General features: G+C 36.2%; 1 protein-coding gene across 2 annotated transcripts in view; it reads right to left on the bottom strand.

Moving 5' to 3' along the window:
• fz2 (frizzled 2) overlaps positions 1 to 23,830 on the bottom strand; it is a 106,753-nt gene that overhangs the window by 67,455 nt on the left and 15,468 nt on the right. Inside the window, exon 1 of one of the 2 annotated variants that reach the window (XM_017904562.1) lies at positions 1,285 to 1,357. The exons of the other annotated variant lie outside the window; for it this stretch is intronic. The gene's annotated coding sequence lies outside the window, so the exon portion shown is untranslated. Of the gene's footprint in view, positions 1 to 1,284; positions 1,358 to 23,830 lie in introns of those variants that run through there. 2 annotated transcript variants of the gene reach the window in all.

Here is a 23,830-nt window from a genome sequence, read left to right as displayed (position 1 = left end):
CAAGATTTCCCAAGTTTGGTGTCAGAAATTTCCCAAGTTTGGTGTTCAAGATTTCCCAAGTTTGGTGTTCAAGATTTCCCAAGTTTGGTGTCCGAAATTTCCCAAGTTTGGTGTTCAAGATTTCCCAAGTTTGGTGTCCGAAATTTCCCAAGTTTGGTGTTCAAGATTTCCCAAGTTTGGTGTCAGAAATTTCCCAAGTTTGGTGTCCAAAATTTTCCAGGTTTGGTGTCCGAAAATTCCCAAAGATTGGTGTCCGAAATTTCCTAAGTTTGGTGTCCAATATTTCCTCAATTTGGAGTCCGAAATTTCCCAAGTTTGGTGTCCGAAATTTCCTAAGTTTGGTGTCCGAAATTTCCCCGATTTGGTGTCCGAAATTTCCCAAGTTTGGTGTCCGAAATTTCCCCGATTTGGTGTTCAAGATTTCCCAAGTTTGGTGTCCGAAATTTCCCAAGTTTGGTGTTCAAGATTTCCCAAGTTTGGTGTCAGAAATTTCCCAAGTTTGGTGTCCAAAATTTTCCAGGTTTGGTGTCCGAAAATTCCCAAAGATTGGTGTCCGAAATTTCCTAAGTTTGGTGTCCAATATTTCCTCAATTTGGAGTCCGAAATTTCCCAAGTTTGGTGTCCGAAATTTCCTAAGTTTGGTGTCCAATATTTCCTCAATTTGGAGTCCGAAATTTCCCAAGTTTGGTGTTCGAAATTTCCTAAGTTTGGTGTCCGAAATTTCCTAAGTTTGGTGTCCAATATTTCCTCGATTTGGAGTCCGAAATTTCCCCGATTTAGTGTCCGAAATTTCCTAAGTTTAGTGTCCAATATTTCCCCGATTTGGAGTCCGAAATTTCCCAAGTTTGGTGTCCGAAAATTCCCAAAATTGGTGTCCAAAATTTCCTAAGTTTGGTATCCAATATTTCCTCCATTTGGAGTCCGAAATTTCCCAAGTTTGGTGTCCGAAATTTCCCCGACTTGGTGTCTCAAATTTACTCAGCTTGGTATACGAAATTTCCCCAGTTTGGTGTTCAAAATTTCCTTGATTTGACGTCCGAAATTTGCCTACTTTAATTTCCAAAATTTTCCTGCTTTAAAATTCGAAATTTGGCCGTTATAGCGTTCGAAATTCGCCCATTTTAATAATACCCGAAATTTTCCCGCTATAAAGACTACAATTTGCAGTTTCAGACTCAAAAATTTGTCCGTTTGAATGTCCGAAATTTTCCTGCTTTAGAATCCAAAATATTCCCACTAGAAAGTCAAAAATTTTCCTACTTAAGAACTTCGAAATTTACATACTGTATGTCCAAAATTTCCCCGCTTTAGAATCCGAAATTTGTCCGTTCCAGTGTCCGAAATTTCTCCGCCTTAGTAGCCAGTGCTGTCTCCGGTAAGCTTTGAAAATGGGACCTAAAATTGAGGTAGACTATCAGACAATTCTCGACACTGATCTTCGTCTTATTTCGTGGAAGCACCTGCCCACTTTAGTCTCCAGATACAGTCCCCAATTGCGGACACTAAAGTGGACACTAGTGCACCCAACGAGTATGGGGGTTATAGATTTGATTTCGCACGAAATTAATATTAAATTTAAACCTCCCATTAAAAATCCTATATTCAACACTGTCACTTTTCTCACTTAACTTCGCAATAATTTCTGTCATATTATACTATATATACATATATAATCAACTTCTCAAAGTTTATTTCTTTTCTCACTAACTTCTAAATAGGTGATCTGCATATTGTATATAAAATGTACGAGGGTAGTTGGGCCGAAGTAATTTCTGTGTTCCAAAGAAGTTTGGAACTTGGGTAGAAACTTTGGTGCTTGGAGATAAGTATGACAAATTAGATCAACATATAAATATTCGATTCAATTACTACCCTTCTTGCTGTCGCCATAAGAGGTCACCCCAGTTGTTCGAAACTCCGCGGATGAAGCACAGGGGTGTAAAGCTTTGTTGGAAACTCCAGACATTTTCCTTAATATTAACTCGCCATCTTCCTACTAGAATCACCCTACCCGCCAGAACAAATTTTTATACCTTATTTTTATATTTACTGCAAACGTTCAATCACCTTTGATAAAATTGACGTTGACATTTCTATATTACCCTTCTCGCGACACTATTATTATTACCATCTATATATAGTACATCATCTACACATCGAAGATCGATAATTCTATTATTAACCCCCTTGTCGTACAATATAAATTGAACTTCAAGTTGTGGCACTCACCAACTCTAAATTTTCATTTTGAAATTTAACACCCTTTGCACTCGACCATTCTTTGACTAAAGAGGTATATACTAAAAAATTTTCTGCCATAAGACTGATGATATTTTTCTAACAGTAAGTAAGAAATCGTATAATAATTAAGCGATAGAATTATTTAACACTATGAATTTTCTATTATACGATACATATAATGTTGAAATATTATCTGCAATAGATAAGTTACAGTGTATAACCATGTTTGACATGTCAATTGCGGCAGGAGTCATCATTGAATTAACGATGGTAATAATAAAAATTTCTAAATATTGACATTTGTTTAAATTATATATATCTTGGACCTCGTGGTGCCACCACCAAATGAGGTGACCCCCATGGAATTCAACGTGTTAATTTCGATATCTCGCACACTGTTACATTAACCTAAATTTGGTATATTAATTAATACCAAGCTTCGAAATTTTATCAAATGGCAACTAAGAAGTGTCTCTCCAGTACAAAGTACTAAAAAGTACTCTTTGCACTCGATTTATTTTCAAATTTATTGAATGTCAACTTGTATTTATTCTTAGCAAAATAATTTAAGTAATTTACAGTGGTAGAATTCAACCTGTGTTATATTTATTTCATTGAATTTTATTATTATAAATCTATATGCGAGTTTTAAAGTAAATTAGCATTGTCACCTCAAAAAGAATAACACGTGACTCAGACAAAAAGAAATCAGCGAAAATTAATTATTTTTCGTTGGACCCTATCTACAAACCACCCCTTTTATCCGTGATATCACACATTAGGCTAGATTTACATACAACGAGTGTCACACGATATTATAACCGAAGGGATCGGAAACTTATATTCAAACATTTCAAAAAACTGGCGTGATTTTTTGATAATTTTTTGACAAAAGCACACCACAATTGTTTCCACTATGGTACCCATTTTCTGTCTTACACCAGAATCGGATAAAAAGTAGAGAAATACTTGATCGAAGTCCCGAACGGGGGGGCAAACGGAATATCGGACTGCCAATAGCAAAGGGATGAAACGAGATTTCAATTACCGTGGAACAATTAGCGAAGAGCCGCAAGAACGGAATAACAATGGCACAAAGGCGACTCTGTCCTCGAGACGATTTCAAAGCCAGCCGTGCGATATTCGCGTGGAAACGAGGAAAAAAGCATCTGTAACCAACCACTTAACTCTTTGCAACGGACCACCCCTCGGCATCCCTTGTCACCAAGCTCCTCCGAGGTAAGAAACACGTTACGTAACTCAAAGGAGAGCCTATATTCGCCGACAGTGCCGGGAGAATCGCGTCCCGACCCCATGAAGACGAACGGGGCTCTCTATCCGGCACGAAAGCACAATTGAATACCCCTTGACGCCGCCGATGGTGCCGAAGGTGGTGGTGGTGGTGGTGGTATTGATCCGGGAAAAAAAATTTCAACTGCCAGTAGGAAATATGCGGTATCCTTGCAGACACCATCGGGACGGGAAGACCGTAAGGGGAAATCTTATGGTGCGGTGACGACGTTCCTCGTTGCCACACGGTCGATAGGGCCGCCACTCCAGCGTCGCAACCACCGTCGTTCCACCCACCATCAACCCTCCCTTGGAGAAGCTTTCCGTCCGTGCCGGTTCTATCGACCCAACAGTTTCCCGTGAGGACTGTACGCAAAATTTCGACCAACTAACCATAACCGTACACCGGCTATTGCTCCGTGATGTCGTAGCAGGGAGAAATTGGGGGATGGAAGAATTGGGGGTGGCTTGGGGGATGACTGGCGCTCGTGCACTTGGGATTAGGAGAGGGGAGAATCGTTTTGGATCATGTTATACCGTTTATCACTGTGGAAGCGATTTTTTGGCGTCAAGTAAATTTCGTGTAAAATAAAATTGTTGGATTATATCGTATCTCTTCCGAATTCGGAAAGCTTTGGATTTAAACTTGGAGAAGATTCGAAATTCGAGAAGGTTCGGATGCAAATTCTAAAAATTGCCGATTCGAGTTCCAGCTATTTCGAAATCTTCTCCAATTGTGAATCTTAATTTGGAAAAATGCCAATATTCCAATTTTTAACCCCTACGTGTCTCAAAATCTGGAGACATAGAAAAGCTAAAGATTCGTCGTTTGTAAGCTTCGGAATAAAATTCGAAGCTTTCAATTCCCGTATATCCCAATTAAAAATTTAAATTTACGATTCGAGTTTCAGCTATTTCGAAATCTTCTCAAATTGTGAATCCTAATTTAGGAAAATACCAATATTCCAATTTTGAACCCCCCACATGTCTCAAAATATGGAGACAACATAAAACTAAAAATTCGTCATTTGCAAACTTCGAAATAAAATTCGAAGTCATTAATTCCCGTATATCCCAATTAAAAATTTAAATTTAGGATTCGAGTTTCAGCTATTTCGAAATCTTCTCAAATTGTGAATCCTAATTTAGGAAAATACCAATATTCCAATTTTTAACCCCTACGTGTCTCAAAATCTGGAGACATAGAAAAGCTAAAGATTCGTCATTTGCAAGCTTCGAAATAAAATTCGAAGCTTTCAATTCCCGTATATCCCAATTAAAAATTTAAATTTAGGATTCGAGTTTCAGCTATTTCGAAATCTTCTCAAATTGTGAATCCTAATTTAGGAAAATACCAATATTCCAATTTTGAACCCCCCACATGTCTCAAAATATGGAGACACAACGAAGCTAAAGATTCGTCATTTGCAAGCTTCGAAGTAAAATTCGAAACTTGCAATTGCCGTACATCCCAATTAAAAATTTAACTCTTTGGAGTTAGTGGAGTTAATGTAAGTAAGTAATAAAAATTGACAGTTAGTGCATTTTGAATATAACCAGTAATTAGAAAATACTTTGAAATAAAAAGTGCCCCATTGAACAATTACAAATTTTTATTAGAACGTCAATTAAAAATATATTAAAACAAATCTTGCATCTGGTGGCACACTATCGTAGCAGTCAAAGGGTTAAATGAGATTCAAGTACACTGAAACCTAATCAAATTAAATATGAATATGCATCAGTCTTTTGGCTTGGTATTTTTTGGTTAACCCTTTGCATTCGAGTTTCCTTTAAAACCTTGGAATTTTAGGGAACGAATACGAGGCAATAATTAGATTAGAACTACGCATAATATTCTATCTTTATTTAACACATCTAACGATACAAAATTTGAATAATAAAAATACTAACAAAATACACCATGGCGTCCTGAACGAAACATGTGACTTCGACATAGCAGTCAAAGGGTTAATATATTTTTATAATATTTTCAATATATATTAGATATATTTTAATGCACCTTGGAAAATTAAAGCTACTCGTACTTGTATTATTTAATATTTTATTTGAAATTTTTTAATGGAAATGTTTGAGTAAAAAGATTTTTCAATGACTTTTGTTTAAAACATTAGTTGCATAATGAGTTTATATATGTATTATTCTGTAATGTCCTGTGCAACTTGGGTTTCTTTGAAATCGTGTGCCTCGAAGAGTTAAATTGACTTCGCGACAATTGCTGATGATTAATTCAGGCACGTGTACCGGTTAACCCTTGAAGAATTTAGCATGATTCCTGATCTCTTTCCACGTAGACGGTGTACCTTCCAAGAATTTTATATTTCTCTAACAGACATACGTTTGAATTTCCCTGTACTCCTATTTTGCATTTTATTTTTCTGCCAAGAAGTAGAGTTGTCAATTTGACTGTCAATCATTATGAAAGAAAAATAATAAATAATAAATATATCAATTAAAAACCAGTGTAATATATTCTGAAATAATTTTCTGGACAAAGCCAAGCATCACCAGAGTTTGTCAAATGCACCGAGATCATCATCCAAGGGTTAACTGGACATTCCGGATAATCGAGTCTCTAATATTATACATATTAGGGTTCATTTTTGCAGAGGAAGAAAAATAAGAAAGATATTCGAATTTTTATTTGACTCGCACACGCAAGATCGAATAAGGGTGTATTATTGGGAGGGTTTACATGGGACTTGGGGGTTGTGGCATTAGGTAGGTTTGATATTCGTTTGTTAATACCACTGCAAGTGAAATGGACGAAGTTCCTGTTTCTTTTCGCAGGCGATACATCAAGCCCTATGGCGTAAAAGGGAACATTATTCGGTGGAATTATAGCCACCCCGACAGAGGAATGCCGGAACGGGTGATGGATGACTCCGACGAATGTCTCGAAGAATATGGTAAAAGGAGGCAAGTGGGACATTTTACGGGACTCTATTTTCCCCGTGAGCCTTCCGTCACTGGTGCTACTGAACTTCCAATTCGGACAAAAAATTCTGCAGGATGTTTCTATAATATATCGAACTCGTCCATATGGATGCTCGAATACGACTGTCGGTGTTGCATCTGGTATGACTGGTGCATTTCTACTGGGAAAATTGATCTCTCGAAACCTCGAAACCCCGAAACACATAATTGAAATTTAGAATTTTTTCAAATTTACAAGATTTGCATTCCTTTTCGTAAATTCAGAAATTTTACGAACTTTTGGGGACGAGTGTACCAGTTTCGTTATTAGAGAACTTTCAATTTCCACAGTACTGAAGTTTATACAATTTTTGATTTAGATTCGAAAAATTTCAAAATTTAGGAAGTTTTGGGTTTAAACTTCGAGTGTTTCCAATTCTGGGAGATTCAAAATTCAGAAAGGATTGGATTCGAATTCTAAAAATTTCAGACCTTGAGGAATTCCTGATTCTAATTCCAGGTATTTCGAAATCTTCTCAAATTGTGAATTCTGATCCAAAAAAAACTCCCAATATTCTAATTTCGAACCACTACATGTCTCAAAATTTGGAGACATAACAAAATTAAAAATTCGTCATTTGCAAGCTTCGAAATAAAATTCGAAGCCTCCAATTCCCGTACATCCCAAATAAAAATTTAAATTCCCGATTCGAGTTCCAAGCCTTTCGACATCTCCAAATTTTGAATCCCAATTTCGAAAGCCAACAGTCGCAAAATTTGGACAAAAGCTACGACATTTGAAAATCCCGAAATAATATTCGAAGCCACCAATTTCCTCGAATTCTAATTAAAAATTTAAATTCCCCACTCGAGTCCCAAACATTTCGAAATCTCCCCAAATTTTGAATCCCAATTCCAATTCTTCAGCCCCAAAATCTGGCCCAAAAACACGATATTCGAAAATCCCGAAACAAAATTCAAAGCATCCAAATTCCCGCGAATCGCAATTACCTCTAAACCCGACGATTTAAAAAATTTTCGATTAAAAATTCCTTATTCGAGGTTCTCGCGATGGCTATCTTCTTTCGCAATTTTCCTTCTACATACATAAAATTATCTCTTCGGCGTCATCCCTTGCCCATTTTATTTTAAGTATCTTCCTTTATACTCTCATCTACCGGTCATTGGACCAGTCGCGGTAGGTACAGCGTTAAACAAAATTTCAATCTCGCGAATCACTTACGCGCGTAGTACCTGTTACGCGTAATAATCGTTATTCGATTAAAATCCGCTGTAAAGAGGACGCAAAGGCGGCGAAATTTGAAATTGAAGGATGAATGGCGGTGAAAAGGGGGTACATCGCGAGGGGGGTCGTCGATGTTGCTGATTAGCGGAGGAGCGAGTGTGAGCCGGTGATTGGCGGAACGGGTGTGCGAGTGAATGAGCCACCGGGGACGGGGGGTGGCGGGGAGGGGGAGGAAAACAGGTGCAAAATATAGGCGGTGTGCGTGAGAGGGAATATTAGAGCGGGCAGCAATAAAGTGCAATAAAGATCAGATTGCGAGCGACGAGTGAAAATTCTTTCGCCCGGCCTACCTACGCGCGACATTAATATTTATAATCCGCCGAACGATATCGGCGCGTTCGGCTAATAAACGCCGTGCAACGCGTTCTTAAACAGTCGAACGAGTTCTCGTGGGCTCGCTCCGCGACTTCCGCCATGTAAATCACCTGCTAATTTATATGGACTATTAATCCTCCGCTATCGACGCGCAGTTGACAGACTTCGCACCTGACGTGAACATCCGAGTCTGAGATCACACTATGTGTTTCTTTGCGATTTATTTTTTGGTTTCTGATGAGTATACGTACAGTATGTATATACATTTGTTTTCTGTCTAATTGTAAGTACCGATTTGTGTCGATATTCTAGGGGGGTGATTGGACTAATTAGTATCTATTACAATTATGAGCTGTTCACTGCGTAAAGCGATTGATTCCACTTTTTGAAAAATTTTAAATGTAGAAAGGTATGACTGTATCAAGTGCTTTGACATTTATTTGAAATTTCAGATTTTTCGAAAAGTGGAGTTAATTGATTCGTGCAGGGAACGGCATATATGACGGAAAAGGGGTACTTATAGCACTGTAAGAACAGAACAGGCATGTGTAATACAGACTAGATATATTCCAGAATAAGTAGACTTATATTAAATATAGTAATAGTGATTTCTAGTTTCGAATAAATTTTTCTTTATTTTTAATTTTTATTTTTATTTTTAACTCGGTGCACTATTGAAGATTTGGTCGCTGTCAAGATATAACAATTCGAAGCTTTCTGATTTTTTTTCTAAGCTTAATGGTGTAATAAAGACTAGATATATTCCAGAATAAATTTCTCTTTATTTCTAATTTTAATTTTTATTTTTGTTTTTATTTTTAACCCGCTGCACTACTGAAGATTTGGTCGCTGTCAAGATATAACAATTCGAAGCTTTTCTGATATTCTTTTCTAAGCTCAGTGGTGTAATAAAGACTAGATATATTCCAGAATAAATTTCTCTTTATTTCTAATTTTAATTTTTATTTTTGTTTTTATTTTTAACCCGCTGCACTACTGAAGATTTGGTCACTGTCAAGATATAACAATTCGAAGCTTTTCTGATATTCTTTTCTAAGCTCAGTGGTGTAATACAGACTAGATATGTTCCAAAATAAATTTCTCTTTATTTTTAATTTTTATTTTTATTTTTAACCCTCTGCACTATCAAAAATTTGGTCGCTGTCAAGATATAACAATCGAAGCTTTTCTGATACTTTTTTCTAAGCTCAATGGTGTAATACAGACTATATGTATTCCAAAATAAATAGTCTTATATTAAATAAAGGAATAGTGATTTCCAGTTTCGAATAAATTTTTCTTTATTTTTAATTTTAATTTTAATTTTTTAACTCGGTGCATTATTGAAGATTTGGTCGCTGTCAAGATATAACAATTCGAAGCTTTTCTGATATTTTTTTCTAAGCTCAATGGTGTAATAAAGACTAAATATATTCCAGAATAAATTTCTCTTTATTTCTAATTTTAATTTTAATTTTAATTTTTATTTTTAACCCGCTGCACTATTAAAGATTTGGTCACTGTCAAGATATAACAATCGAAGCTTTTCTGATACTTTTTTCTAAGCTCAGTGGTATAATACAGACTAGATGTATTCCAAAATAAATAGTCTTATATTAAATAAAGGAATAGTGATTTCTATAGTTTCGAATAAATTTCTCTTTCTTTTTTTAATTTTTATTTTTATTTCTACTTTTATTTTTAACCCGGTGCATTATCGAAGATTTTGTCGCTGTCAAGATATAACAATTCGAAACTTTTCTGATATGTTTTTCGAAGCTCAATGGTGAGCTAGGTATATATAGTGAAACGAGAAAAGAGAATTACGTGTAGTTCAGTTAGATATGTTGCGTGGAGTTACTTCGAATCTAGTTGTTACCTCATATTCGTTACTTAATACTGGAATTAGCAATCCAGTCAAAAAGACTGGTCTCGGAATTTTCCTTCCTGTAATTACTAGAAACATGTACCTGTTTCTAAAATAAAATTAATGTCAATTCGTGTCGAGATAGAGCTGTAATTAACATATTTACTTATCTTCGTGGTACCACTAAGGTTATTATTATCTGCATATGATATGTTTGGTTCTAGTGTTAACACTTTACAGAGGGGCCACGTAAATTTACATTTTTATTTGAATTTTTATCGAGCGACGTTACAAATGTGGAAAGATAAGTGGGAAGTTTGTATTATATCCTTAATTCGTGATAAAATGTAGGAATTGAACGACGGATAATTGCTCTGCAATTATCATTATCGCAACATCTATGGTTGTTGTTACATAGCATGTTTACAATGTGATAGACAATCGTGTGAATACGTAGAGTATAAACGTGTATTGCAAAATGTAATACAGATAGATTCAAAAAGTAAAGTTGAACTTGCTATTCAGTGTCCCATCCACGAAAATCCAATATAAAGACTACAGATGATAAAATATTATTAAACAAAACTGAATTAACGACTATAACAAATATAGGAAACATAGGCAGATAGGACCGATCATTATAAATTATAGTAAAAGAAAAACTAAGAAAATGGCCGAAGAGAGTGGTCTCGTTTCTATTTAAGAAATAGTACACAGGTGAATAAATAATTTTGCAAAATTTTATAAAAAATAGCTACCAATTCTCTTAAAAATTGTCAAGAAACTGAGAAAGACAGAGAAGAAACAATCCGTCCATTAAATGCCAAGTTTGAAGGGATTAAAACAAACGATAACTGAGCTTGTGACACATGAAGCCTGTCAAAGCCTCAATTGTTCCACTATAATAATACAATCAGATCCAAAATTGAGCTCTAACTCGAATCACTCTCGCCAAATGGTGTCAAATTTTTTAAATTCCGTAAGTAATTATTTAATGCTTTTACAAAATGCCTGGAAACCGAGAAAGACAAAGAAAACACACGCCATCTGTCAAGTATCAAGCTTCAAAGTATTAAAACAAACGATAACTGAGCTTTTTGACACACAAAACCTGTCAAAGCCTTAATTGTCTCACTACGGTAGTACAATCAAACCCAAAATCAAGGCCTAATACGAGTCATTCTCACCAAATTGTGCCAAAATTTTTTAATTCCGTAAATAATTATTTAATCCTCTTTAAAAATTCCCAGAAATCAAGAAAGACAGGAAATATAACCCTCATCTCTTAAGTATCCACTTCCTTAAGTAACCCTGTTCCACTACAGTAGTACAATCAAACTCAAAATCAAGGCCTAAAACAAATCACTCTTACCAAATGGTGCCAAAATTTTTTAATTCCGTAAATAATTATTTAATCCTCTTTAAAAATTCCCAGAAATCAAGAAAGAAGGAAATATAACCCTCATCTCTTAAGTATCCACTTCCTTAACCGTTTGAGTGCCAAGCGGCGCGATCGCGCTTCTTCTATTTTGTGTCCAAAAGTGCCAGCGCTCTGAGCTGCGAAGCTGACAATCAGCGCGCTCGGTTGGTGAACGCGGAATATGAGAAGCGCTATCGCGCCGCTTGGCAAATATCGATTGGGAAACAATAATGACCCGTGGCACTCAAACGGTTAAGTAACCCTGTTCCACTACAGTAGTACAATCAAACTCAAAATCAAGATCGAATCGAGATTACTCTGAACAAACATCGTCCAGCTCCTGTCAAAATATCGCATCCTCGTTTTCTTCGATAAAACGTGCTACAAAGAATTTTCAAACTCAATGCCACCTATATTCCTTTCATCCCTTCGCTCTAACCCAAAGCAAAGTCCAACAACCACTATAAACGAAGAATAAAAAATAAAAAGAAAATACAGACCAAATTGGCGGAGCAATTGACAGGGAATAGCCAAATCACAGGCCGCCAGACATCTCCGGGTAGGTCTCAAAGCACCGCCCGAGTGTCTCTTATTACCGGACATCTCGCAGATCCACGCGAACCACTGCACCTCCGCTCGCATTGTCCGCGAAATTTCCTCGAAGCCTGGAAGGCACACGCGAAGCGGCGAGGTTCCATTTCCGAGGACGATTCCGGATATTCGCGGTATATTTGCTTAGACTGCGCTCGATAGCGCGCCGCGGGCCCTTTTGAATCCCAAAGGTAACTCGAAACTGCTAAACGTTACGGAGCTTTTTAAGGCTGGCGCGATCCGCGAGGATGGGGCACGGCATCGATAAGGATCAAAGCCACTTTGTCGGGATCGTGAAACTCGCGATATTTTTCCACCCGGTGTCACGTTACCGCGGAATATCCTTGGAAAAAGGCGAACTGATCGCGCCTGTCTTTTTTTCCGCTTCGCTTTTGTCTTTGCTCTTTGTCCCGACGCGTTTCCGCTCACGGTGCAAGTGCCGCGGTGTTCATTCTTCGGTGTCGGTATCGGCAGTCCAGGTTTGGTCTTTGTGCGAGGAGTTTTCGATTTCTTCGAATTCATTTCAAGGGACCGACTTTCCTTTCGGCTTCGTCGCGACTCGTTTGTGCAAATGGCGGAAGATTGGTCTATGGGTCTTCCATCTTCCATTGATTTAAACGCGATAATGGCGGACCTTTTGAACTCGGCGTGTCAAAATTCATAAAGAAACCTAGCTTGACTCGAGTGCTGTGTCAGATCTCGAAATATCCAGAATTTTGCCTTATTTTTTAGATATTCTTATATATTCTTAATTATATTCTTATATATCCTTATATATTCTCAATAATATATTCTTCTTTTTAGATATTCTTTTTTATATATTCAGGAAATCGTAAAATATTGACAATTATTTAAATCCTCTTTTAATTACTATTTAACTAATCATATAGAAATATCCATAATTTTGATATTTTTTATATATTCAGGAAATTGAAAAATATTGGCAATTATTTAAATCTTTTAATTACTGCTATATTTTGGTGTTCATTCTCATTATTCTATCTTTGATGACATTTCTATTGTATGAGATATATATATGAAATATATTTATTATACTCAGTAATTCGCTTAATAATTGCATCTTTATTTTGCAATTCATTTTTCATTTATTTTACCTTGTTGACTGTTTATAAATAATACGTGTCATTTTTGACACGCCAGTCATAAATTTGTCATCACTGGTATATTTTTACAAGTTGAATTTTTAAATTAGAAATTTTTAGACATTTTTTCTCTTAAATTTGTGTTTCCTACCGATCTATTTCTGCAAATGGTGGAAGATCGATCTATGGGTCTTCCATCTTCTATCGATTTATGCGCAATAATGGCGGATCTTTTGAGCTTGGCGTGACAAAATTCATAAAGAGACCTAACTTAACTCGGGTGCTGTGTCACATATAGAAATATCCATAATTTTGCGTTATTTTTTATATATTCTTATATATCCTTATATATTCTCAATTATATATTCTTCTTCTTAGATATTCTTTTTTATATATTCAGGAAATCGAAAAATATTGACAATTATTTAAATCTTCTTTTAATTATTGCTGTATATGTTTGTGTTTAGTATCATTATACTATCTTTGATGACATTTCTATTAAATAGTCACTCACTCAGTAATTCGCTTAATGATTGCACCTTTATTTTGCAATTTATTTTTTATTTATTTTATTTGATTGACCGTTTGTAAGTAATGCATGTCATTTTTGACAGGCGAGTCATAGGGTCGCCATTATTGGTATATCTTTGCGAGTCGAATTTTGAACTTTTTGAATTTTTAAATTAGAAATTTATATAGAGACATTTCCTTCTCTTAGGTTAGAGGTTCCCATCGATCCACTGCGAGTCGAATTTTCGACTTTTTGAATTTTTAATTTAGAAATTTATTTTCCTGTTAGGTTAGAGGTTCCCACCGATCAATTTGCAAATGGTAGAAAATCGGTAGATGAGTCTTTCTTCTTCCATCGATATGGTCTTCGCGTCCCCAATTTTTGAATTTTGACTTCTCGAATTTCCCAATTGAAAATTCCGTTTTCACGAAGAGAAGAGTGTAAAATGTATGGCTACTTTTTGATCGATATCGAGAGCCATGTTTCTCGCGTGTTCTATTTTTAATTCCTCACAGTACTGAATTTATTTTTAATTCTTCGAATCTTTCTACCTTCACTCGTTCAGGAATATCAAACCTCCGTTTACTGCCCAAATAATTTTAATACAGACCTTCTTGCAAAATCTTATTAGCAAGGATTGAAAATCACGCTGATAATTTTAACCTGAATCATTTAATTACCTTGAGAAGCTTAAGTAACGAACACAAGGCAATGACTAAATAAGAAGTAACTATAATTCTATTCGTCCATTTCTCACGCAAAGTAATTTTCTTTTTCATTTTAGTATAAAAGTATCACCGAGAAAACCTTCGAATTTGTGAATTAGGTTAGGTTATATGCCTCTCACGCCATCTGCTGTCTCTCTATATATGTGTACAATTCTCCTTTGTTTCAAATGATCTACGCTTTTCCTTTTCTATCACACGGTGAATCACTATTATAGTAACACGTGGCAATATCAATTTTAACAATTACACCGAGAAAAATTAACCCCTTGCACTCGACGATCTTTTCGTTACAGAAACATAGTAATTCGAAGACTGTCTGCCATAAAGTCGACGATATTTTCAAAAAATTCCACGCGTCGTTGGGCAATTTTAAATTCGAGATATTAATTAACAATGATCTTTAGAATCCGATTAAATGGCAACTGGAAGGTGTCTCTTGAGTACAAATGATTAATAAAAAGAAATTGTGACCTTAATAACTATAGAACTGTTATATCTTTATACAGAAAGAAATCTGCGAGTGCAAAGGGTTGAGGGATCAAAGAATTTTTTAATAGAACTTTGGAAGAGGAGATCTGTCTACACCTTGTTCCCTCGTTTCATAATATACGCCTTCTGAGCACCTGCCTCGTTCCCGTTCCCTCCCCCCACCTCTATTTCTTACCATGGCTTGCACGCGTTCCTCTAATCCATGGGTGTCCAACCCACGAACAAGCCCAGAGCAAGTACGAATGTGCCCCAATTTTACATACTAAATGTCAAATAAAAATGCAAATAACAACATCAAACTCATTCCATATTCCTATCTTTATAATAAAAATAAATTAATAAATTTCAAATTACTTAAATAAATTAATTATTAAAAAACAATGTTGTATCCACAACATATCCAACTGCGTGTAAATGACTCTAATCACGACATCTATAGTATGTACTATTGTACATTGCATGTGCAAACAGACTTTTCACCCACTTAGATTATCTCGAGTACTATGATCATCTTCAAATAGAAAGTCTATATTATTCAATATTCACGGATAAATTAAGAAACAGAAAAATAATTTCATTGCTTCTATCCACTCTATCCAACAACTATAGTATACACTATTGTGCATTGCGTGTGCAAACAGACTCGTCACCCATTTAGCTCATCTCGAGTACTATGATCTGTGAATAAAAATAAACACCAATATCTTCCACGTTTCTTAACAATTGACAAATTAATATATTTAGATAATATTTAAATATTGGCAACAATTCTAAATAAACTATTTTTAAACACAAAGAATGACTCTATCTTGAAAATTCTTTTCTCATTAATTATATCATACCAAATAATTTTAATTTATTCTACCTCAGTTACACATATAAAACCAACACTCACACTCTCATAAAACCAATATTCACATGATCATCTTGAAATAAAAAGTTTACATTATTCAAATACACGGATAAATAATTTCGTTGCTTCTATCCACTCGATCTAACATCTACTATAGTCGAATGTTGAATATATTTTGCGTGACCCAGTGCACGGATGCAACCGTGCCTTTTTCCAACAGGGCCCAGAGCCGAAAGGTTGGACACCCCTGGTCTAATCCGACCAATTCTTGCAGCTTTCTCCGAGCCCTAGATCGTTCATTCATAGCTGCGAAAAAATTCGAGCAAACCGCGCGAAGGTTTCGAACGCGAAACCAGTCCTTTTATAGTAGCTGGTTACAGTCTAGAAACCTACTATACTTCTTATAAACGCGATATGTAATTGCTGTTTAAAATGTAACACCAACGTGCTCGACGTCCGCGATAGCAACCGGGGAACAGGATTCGAGCTTAGCCCATAAAATACTGACACCCGGAATTTTTATTTATTTTTCATTTCTCGGTCCCAGTAAGATACGAAACGAACATCGCATTAATTGTGACCGGGAAAAATGAAACCAGACGTGTATTTGGATTTTAAACTAGGAAGCAGAGAGGATTTAGAAAGCCATAAATATACGGGAAACGTAGGTCGGTGGATAAACCTAAACGCACGGATACGAGAAACACGTGATTACCATCATCGATACTCACCATCCACTGATTATCTACTATGCTATACTCTGCAATTTGTCCCATTTTTTGGAACTACGAATGTTACGTGATACTCGAGATTTAACTGAATTACACGAGTTATTTTTCTTTCGAAATTAATCGAAAATATACCTGTAGGATACCAAAAGAAATCGCGAATCTGCTATTGCCAACAAAAGCAAATTGTAAACCGATCGATATCTTCTAGAAGCAAATCGAAAAGTTATTCTATATAACAAAATTAAGTTGCGTGACTCCTCTACGGGGAGGTGATGCGTAGGTTAAGGAAAGCATAAAAGCGTGGTCCTTGACAACCAAAACAGAGTCCTTAAAAATCGGTTGTGACCAGCACAAGCGTGAGTCGCTTGGTGTTGGAAAGAGAGTTTTAAAAGTGTGCGTCTTTGTGTGTTTTCGTTATCTTGGTGTTCTTTCTCTAAGTTAAATCAGTTTACGAGTTTTGAGTTTGTGTTATTGTGTTCTTGTTCTTTCGTGAATTTTCGGTGTCTCAAGACCAGTTTCGCCATCCTACATACCTGTTTCATTTTTGAAGTATCTCTTCGATAATGTTAATGATAATTAATTAAATGTGCGAGAAATGGGAGATAAGTATGAAAAATATTCTGAACAATTGAATACGTGAAATTATACTTGTATTGTTTACGTATGTATATACTTCTGTTACTGTTCGAAAAGTAAAGATAAAAATTCGTTTTGACAGTTTGACAAGTATTTGAATTAGTTATAATTTACACTTTATTTAATTAAATTCCGCCAGATTTTAAGCAACTGTCAAATTATTCAGTAAACACTGTTATATAGATCGACGTAATATAATATATACTAATATGTAGTATATAATATAATACTATAATACTGTAATACTATGATATAATACTATATAATACAGAAACTAATGTAATTCTGTAATCATGCTATTTAATGTACACATCTGCCACTGTTGGAGAATAAGAAATTCAGCACAGTTAATAGTAGAAGTTTGTCTGAGATAATAATTTAAATTGGTTATAGCTTGTCCTATTATATTTTGACTAAAAATAAAATTATTCGATAGAAAATATTCTTGAAATAAATTCGAAGGTGGTCGTGAAGAATGTAAAAATAAATCAAGAAAAATGTTAAGGATATACTAATTTTTCCCAGAAAGAATGCATATAAGATGTGTGTGCGTGTGTGTGGATGATTATATAGGCAGAGATACGAGAATAGGTTAGACTGAAACGAAATTTAGGATGTAAATAAAATAGCTATACTATGTTAAATTATATACAGGGTGATTCACGCAACGGTATCGATATTCTTGTCTTCCTTGGAAACAAGAAAAGAAAAAGAAGAAAATATGTTAATAGAAGATGAATGGTTTTCAAAAAGTCTATAAGGTGATGTGAATATTTTTTTCAATGTATACCTATATTTCTTTTTCCCCTCTTTCTATTCTGCGTAAAACAGTACTATACACGCATAGCCGCAAAATGAATACTTAACGAGATATTTTAGACAGGCTATTCAGCTAGCAGACGATTTACGGCGGGGCCCTGGCCTAGCTCTGGCTCATGCGACCACCTACTACTCCACTACGGAAAATTTTCCAAAATGTCTGGTTAAATACAGGGTGGCTACTGAAAGATTGTACGGTGTAAAATGAAATTAAATTTTACAAACACGTTTCGTTTTTATTAGGAAATATAATTAACAGGTTTTTCGCACTATTATGTGTGCAAAACATCTCTGCTCATGGAAAAAAGAAAAAAAGGAACAGATTATAACTTTCTCAAATTCTCCAATTTAATATCTGGTTAAATACAGGATGTTCACTGAAAGACTGAACGATATACAGCAAAAATAAATTTGACAAATCTTGTATATCCCTTTAATATTTTATTATCTCATTTGGAAATAGAATTAATAAATTTCTCGCAATATTATGAGTGAAAAATAACATCCCTATTCACAAAAAAAAAAAAGAAAAGACGAACAGATTATAACTTTCTCAAATTCTCCAATTTAATATCTTGCCATATACAGGATGATCATTAAAAGACTGAATAATATACAGCAAAAATAAATTTTAAAAACCTTGTATATCCCTTTAATATTTTATTATCTTATTTGGAAATAGAATTAACAAATTTTTCGCAATATTATATGTGCAAAATAATATCCCTGCTCATAAAAAAAAAGAAAAAATGGACAGATTATAACTTTCTCAAATTCTCCAATTTAATATCTTGCCATATACAGGATGATCATTAAAAGACTGAATAATATACAGCAAAAATAAATTTTAAAAACCTTGTATATCCCTTTAATATTTTATTATCTTATTTGGAAATAGAATTAACAAATTTTTCACATTATTATATGTGCAAAACAACATCCTTGTTCACCAAAAAAAAAAAAAAAGAAAAGACGAACAGATTATAACTTTCTGAAATTCTCCAATTTAATATCTCGCTAAATGCAGGATGCTCATTGAAAGACTAAATAATATATAGCAAAAATAAATTTTAAAAACCTTGTATATCCCTTTAATATTGTATTACCTTATTTGGAAATAGAATAAATAAATTTTTCGCAATATTATGTGTGCAAAACAACATCACTGCTCACAAAAAAGAAGAAAAAAATGAACAGATTATAATTTTCTCAAATTCTTCAATTTAATATCTCGCTAAATTCAGGGTGACTACTAAAAGACTGAACGTTACAAAGCAAAAATAAATTTTAAAAACCTCGAGTCTCTATAATATTTTATTATCTCATTTGGAAATATAATTAACCCTTTGTACTCGAGAGGCACCCTTCAGTCGCCATTTAATAAAATTTCGAAGCTCGATATTAATTAATATATCAAATTTAAGATAACGTAACGGTATGCGAGGTATCGAAATAAAATAATGCAACGTGTCAATTATTACACTATTTCTTACTAACTGCTCCAAAAAATATCCTCAGCTTTATAACAGAAAATCTTCAAACTCCTACCCTTCTTTACCCAAAAAATCGTGGAATACAAAAATTAATAAATTTCTCACACTACTACGTCTACGGAACAACATCTCTGCTCACAAAAGAAGGCAACCCTGTGCACCAAAAACGCATAATCAAAGCGATAAAACAATTTGCCTAATGTTCTCTCCAAAGCATTGGAAATAAAAGCGTAAATTATTATCGAACGAACCTCCTGTTCCCACACAGTGCATGCACTATGAACCCGACCCACCACCCCGAAGCTCGCGTTCCCGGAAACCAGGTCCTATCGACACCCCCGTTATCACGAAAGCTCGTGGCGATCGCGTTGTCGGGCCGGCGCTGAATCGACTCTTTATTTGCTCCTTCGATTACCATTCCACGTCCCTTTACGGTTACCACGGCCGCACAGGAGCCAACGGAGACAACAAAGGAACAATTCTTTCCCCTGCGCTCTCGCTGCGCGCTATCTCCTTTATTTATCTATCGGTCATTCGTGGAACGAGACGGCGAGACCAGCACCGGGATTCCACCCTCGAGAGAGAGTTACGATCGCCGATCTTCGCCAGGATCCACCGAGCTCTCCTGACCTCTCGAAGGGGACCTCTCATTCTCTCTCTCTCTCTCTCTGCCTCGTTTCGATGCAGATTCCACAGGCCCAGAGAGAGGCCTGGGCCAGAGAGAGGGCCCTGTTGTGGTACACGCGGCTCCGCGAGCGTGGAAGAGAGGTCTCCCCGGTCGAGCCCCAGAGTCCCAGAGAGACGGAGACAGAAGCAGAGGACACAGGCAGGGAGAGAGAGACGGAGGAAACGTGGAAGAAACCACAGGCCCAACGAAGGAACAGGCTAACCCGGCAAACGGCCGGCAAAGCAGGCTGCCAGGGGAGGAGGGAGTCGTCTCGCAACTGGTGTTAACTCGCATGGCTCGAAGAGGAGACCACGAAGAAGACGACGACCAACGACCACGAGCAGCACGCTCTGGCCGGCCATTTTTTTCGACCCTTTTGCGGCGCGCACCCGTTATGCAGATATGCTCTCTCCGGTGTGTTCCTCGAATCGTGGCTGCCGCTGCCCACACGGACGAGTCCGAGGGACACCGGTGCGCCGGATCGCGCGAATTATGCGGAATCGTGTAAGCGGGCATATACGCGAAAAGTGGGCCTTGCGCGTAGGAAAGTCGCGTGGGTGGGGTGGTATCCGGACGAGTGTCGCGACTGCCGGGGAAAAATTCCGCTCAGGCCTGTGATCCGGGCTCGCTTCGCCTTTCCGGTGGGTGTGCGCGCGTGTGGACGGATGCGTGGATGGAAATCGCGTATTAAGCAGCCAGTTGGCTACGCCGAGTGTTTGTTGCGTTTGCGGAGAGTAATTGGATGATCGAGATGATTACGATACACGGTGAAAGGTTTATTTGTTACCGGCTGTTTGTCTTACCGAGATTGCGGTTTATCAACGATGGACAGGTTTTCGGCCGCCATTCCAGTGTATACCATACGCTCTATTCTTGTAGCGCAATTTGTTCAATATTAGGACATATCGCCATGACTGGCTGAATGATAAATTATGGACGAAGGGAGAAAAGAATTTAAAAAAAAAAAATGGAATAGAAGAAAGTATTGCATAGTTAATTCTTTTTACAGGTAGTCCCTCTACAACACGGCATCCTATAACACGATTCATAAATTGCGGGAACCCTCCTACAACACGGTCTCGCTCTAATACGATAAGAAAATTGCAGAAACCTTTTTACTACACTATATTTCTACATGAGCAGTGACAACGAAGAAATTTATTAAATTAAAATTGCGTTAAATTAAAATAATATTTTTTTTGTTTTGTTTTGTGTTGTACATACATTTATATTTTGAATAAAAATTAAGTTGTTTATGCAGAATTAAAAAAAAATTTGTTTTTAGTAAGTTCTCGGAACGTAACCCCTTTTTTGTGCTGGCTCTGGGACTCATATAACACGGTTTCACACAACACATTATTCTTAGAATACAATGATAAATTATCAAATAATATTGCAAAATCCCCAAAATGTAGCAGAAATTATTAATATTCTCTATTTATTTACGTAGCTCGAATTTTCAAAAAATGGTTAAAATAAAACAAATATTGCGGATTTAAACAATTAATATCGCTAGTCACTGTGTTAATCCATGGAATAATTCGCACGCAATAACTGCCGCTTATCCGTTTATATTTTAAGCTTATTTACCGTACAGCTATGTAAAGCAATAAACATTTATATTACAACATCTCCTAAAATGATTTTATTTTAAAATATATATAACTTTCCGATTAAATATAAACAAAAATTTATTTGTTACATTCAATTTCAATGAAAAGCTTGGGTTAACGAAGAGATCAATTAGTGTGTGGAATTATTCCTTTTTTCTTTTTCCAAAAAATATTTAACCAACTATGTTTAATACGTTCACTGTCATGGTGACTGTCAATGACCAGTGCTTGTCTCCTCAGAGGGGCTATGATGGTCCCCAGTATCCGACAATGCAAACTTTTTAAATTTATATTTCTTTTATTCCAACCAATTTTTGAATATTTGAACAATATAAATAAATGAAGAGAACTTTGAATGAAAATATTTATAATTTGCACCTTATATATAATTTATAATAATAATATTATAAATAATTTTCCTTTGCCATATTTTTTGATAATTTATCATACCCTAAGAATAATGGAAATTTTATCGCGGCTCCCCATATAAAAATTTCGTGGCAGTCAAAGTGTGAATTAGTTTCCATCGCAAAATGGACGCCGCATATCACGGTAGAAAACGAGCATAATTTTTCCCTTTCATCAAGATGCGAATATGATAATAAACCTCGCCATGTTCCTCTTAATCTTTCCAAATGCCCATTGCGACTGGAGAAACGTCTAAATAACAGTGGCGAGCACGTTAAACTTACAGTAGGAATTTTTCCTTTCCCGATTTGCCTGGAAATGCGGACAGGAATGCAAACCGGCGTGGAAAAATCGAAGAATGTTAAAGGTAACAGGAAAGAAGTCACGGCAACGTGGATGGTAACGTAATTAAAACGCCACGCGTGGAAATATCAGCGGTGTTAACAGCTGCAAAGCAAGACAAATGTGCGCGATAATCTCTATATTAATCCTAAACGCTGTGACAAATCTACGTCGTTTGTCAGGCGATTTGAATTAATTAAAACAACCGCTCGTCGTTGAATATGACCAGTTTCCTTAACGCTATAATGAATCTCCAGCGACACGTCAACCGCCATAATCAGCTGACCGCTCACTCTCGTGCATTCCGTTTGTAGAAACAAATTCGTAGAAAAATTATCGCGAGTCACGAGCTAAACAACAGCACAGGATTCCAAAATAAATTTGAAGTCTGATAAATTCTGACTTTTAACCCGACTTCACGACTCGTGACTAGTCTCTCTGTCTCGTTGACCTAACTAAACATCCATGAAACGCCATAATTCTAGCAGATAAGACTTCCGTTCCCGTCTTTTGGATGACAAATAGAGTCTGTACTCTGTTCGACGAATATTGGTAAGAAATGCAAACAAAATGGTCGCATGATCGATGCTGTGGACGCAAATGATGGCTACTTAGTGTCAATGCTCAGAGTCGATTCTTTGATGTCCTAAATTGGGGACCTAAATTTGCTAATCGAGGCAAATATTTTCCTCGAAATATTCCATCTTATACTTGGATCAGCTCGAGACCTTGTCATATTACCTGTCAACACTTTCATGTGGTTACACGAAGAAAGCTCGTCTATAGAGAACGGGAAAGTTGTCGGGTATCATGGAAGACACCTTTAGTTGTTCATTTTTGGCATTATTATGTCAATAACGACAGCATCGACCCAAGTCCTAGACCCAAGTACGAGATTATTGTGCGCTTTTTATAAAGGGTATTGACACTGTATTGACAGGTTTTAGAACTTTTCTCGATAACGAAGAGTCGTACGGTGAAATAGAAGCTCGATACGTTGTTGCAATAAGAAATCACAGTGAAGTAATCACAGTTTTCTTAGCCTTTTGGTCCGCAATGCTTTCCAGATGAAGTTTGACACTTTGACTGCCACGCTGTCATATATGACAGGCCATGGTTTCTCCTGTGAGAACGCCACGGTGGTTATTGGTGACCGGAGCGCTTGAACTATTTACAATTGTAAAAATTGAATGAAAATTGACAGCTAGTCGACTGTCAACTTTTACCAAGGCGCCACTGGTGGTCACCCGTGACTGCCAATAAGATAAACGTTGCACTCACTAATTTATTAACTATTTTGCCATTATATGCTTCGAATAATAGAAATATTCCCATGGCGTCCTGAGGAAAACACGTGATTTCGGAATGACAGTCAAAGGGTAATAGAGGGTTACATACTCCAGTTTACAATTACGAGTTATTCATAAACGAGGAACCATTTGCAAAAGGAAACAAACACTGGATAATATG

Source organism: Eufriesea mexicana, unplaced genomic scaffold (genome assembly GCF_001483705.2).
Source record: "Eufriesea mexicana isolate 0111107269 unplaced genomic scaffold, ASM148370v2 scaffold2964, whole genome shotgun sequence".
NCBI classification, from domain to species: Eukaryota; Metazoa; Arthropoda; class Insecta; order Hymenoptera; family Apidae; genus Eufriesea; species Eufriesea mexicana.
Note: the sequence above shows the minus strand (reverse complement) of the source record. Positions and strands in the feature narration are given on the sequence as shown.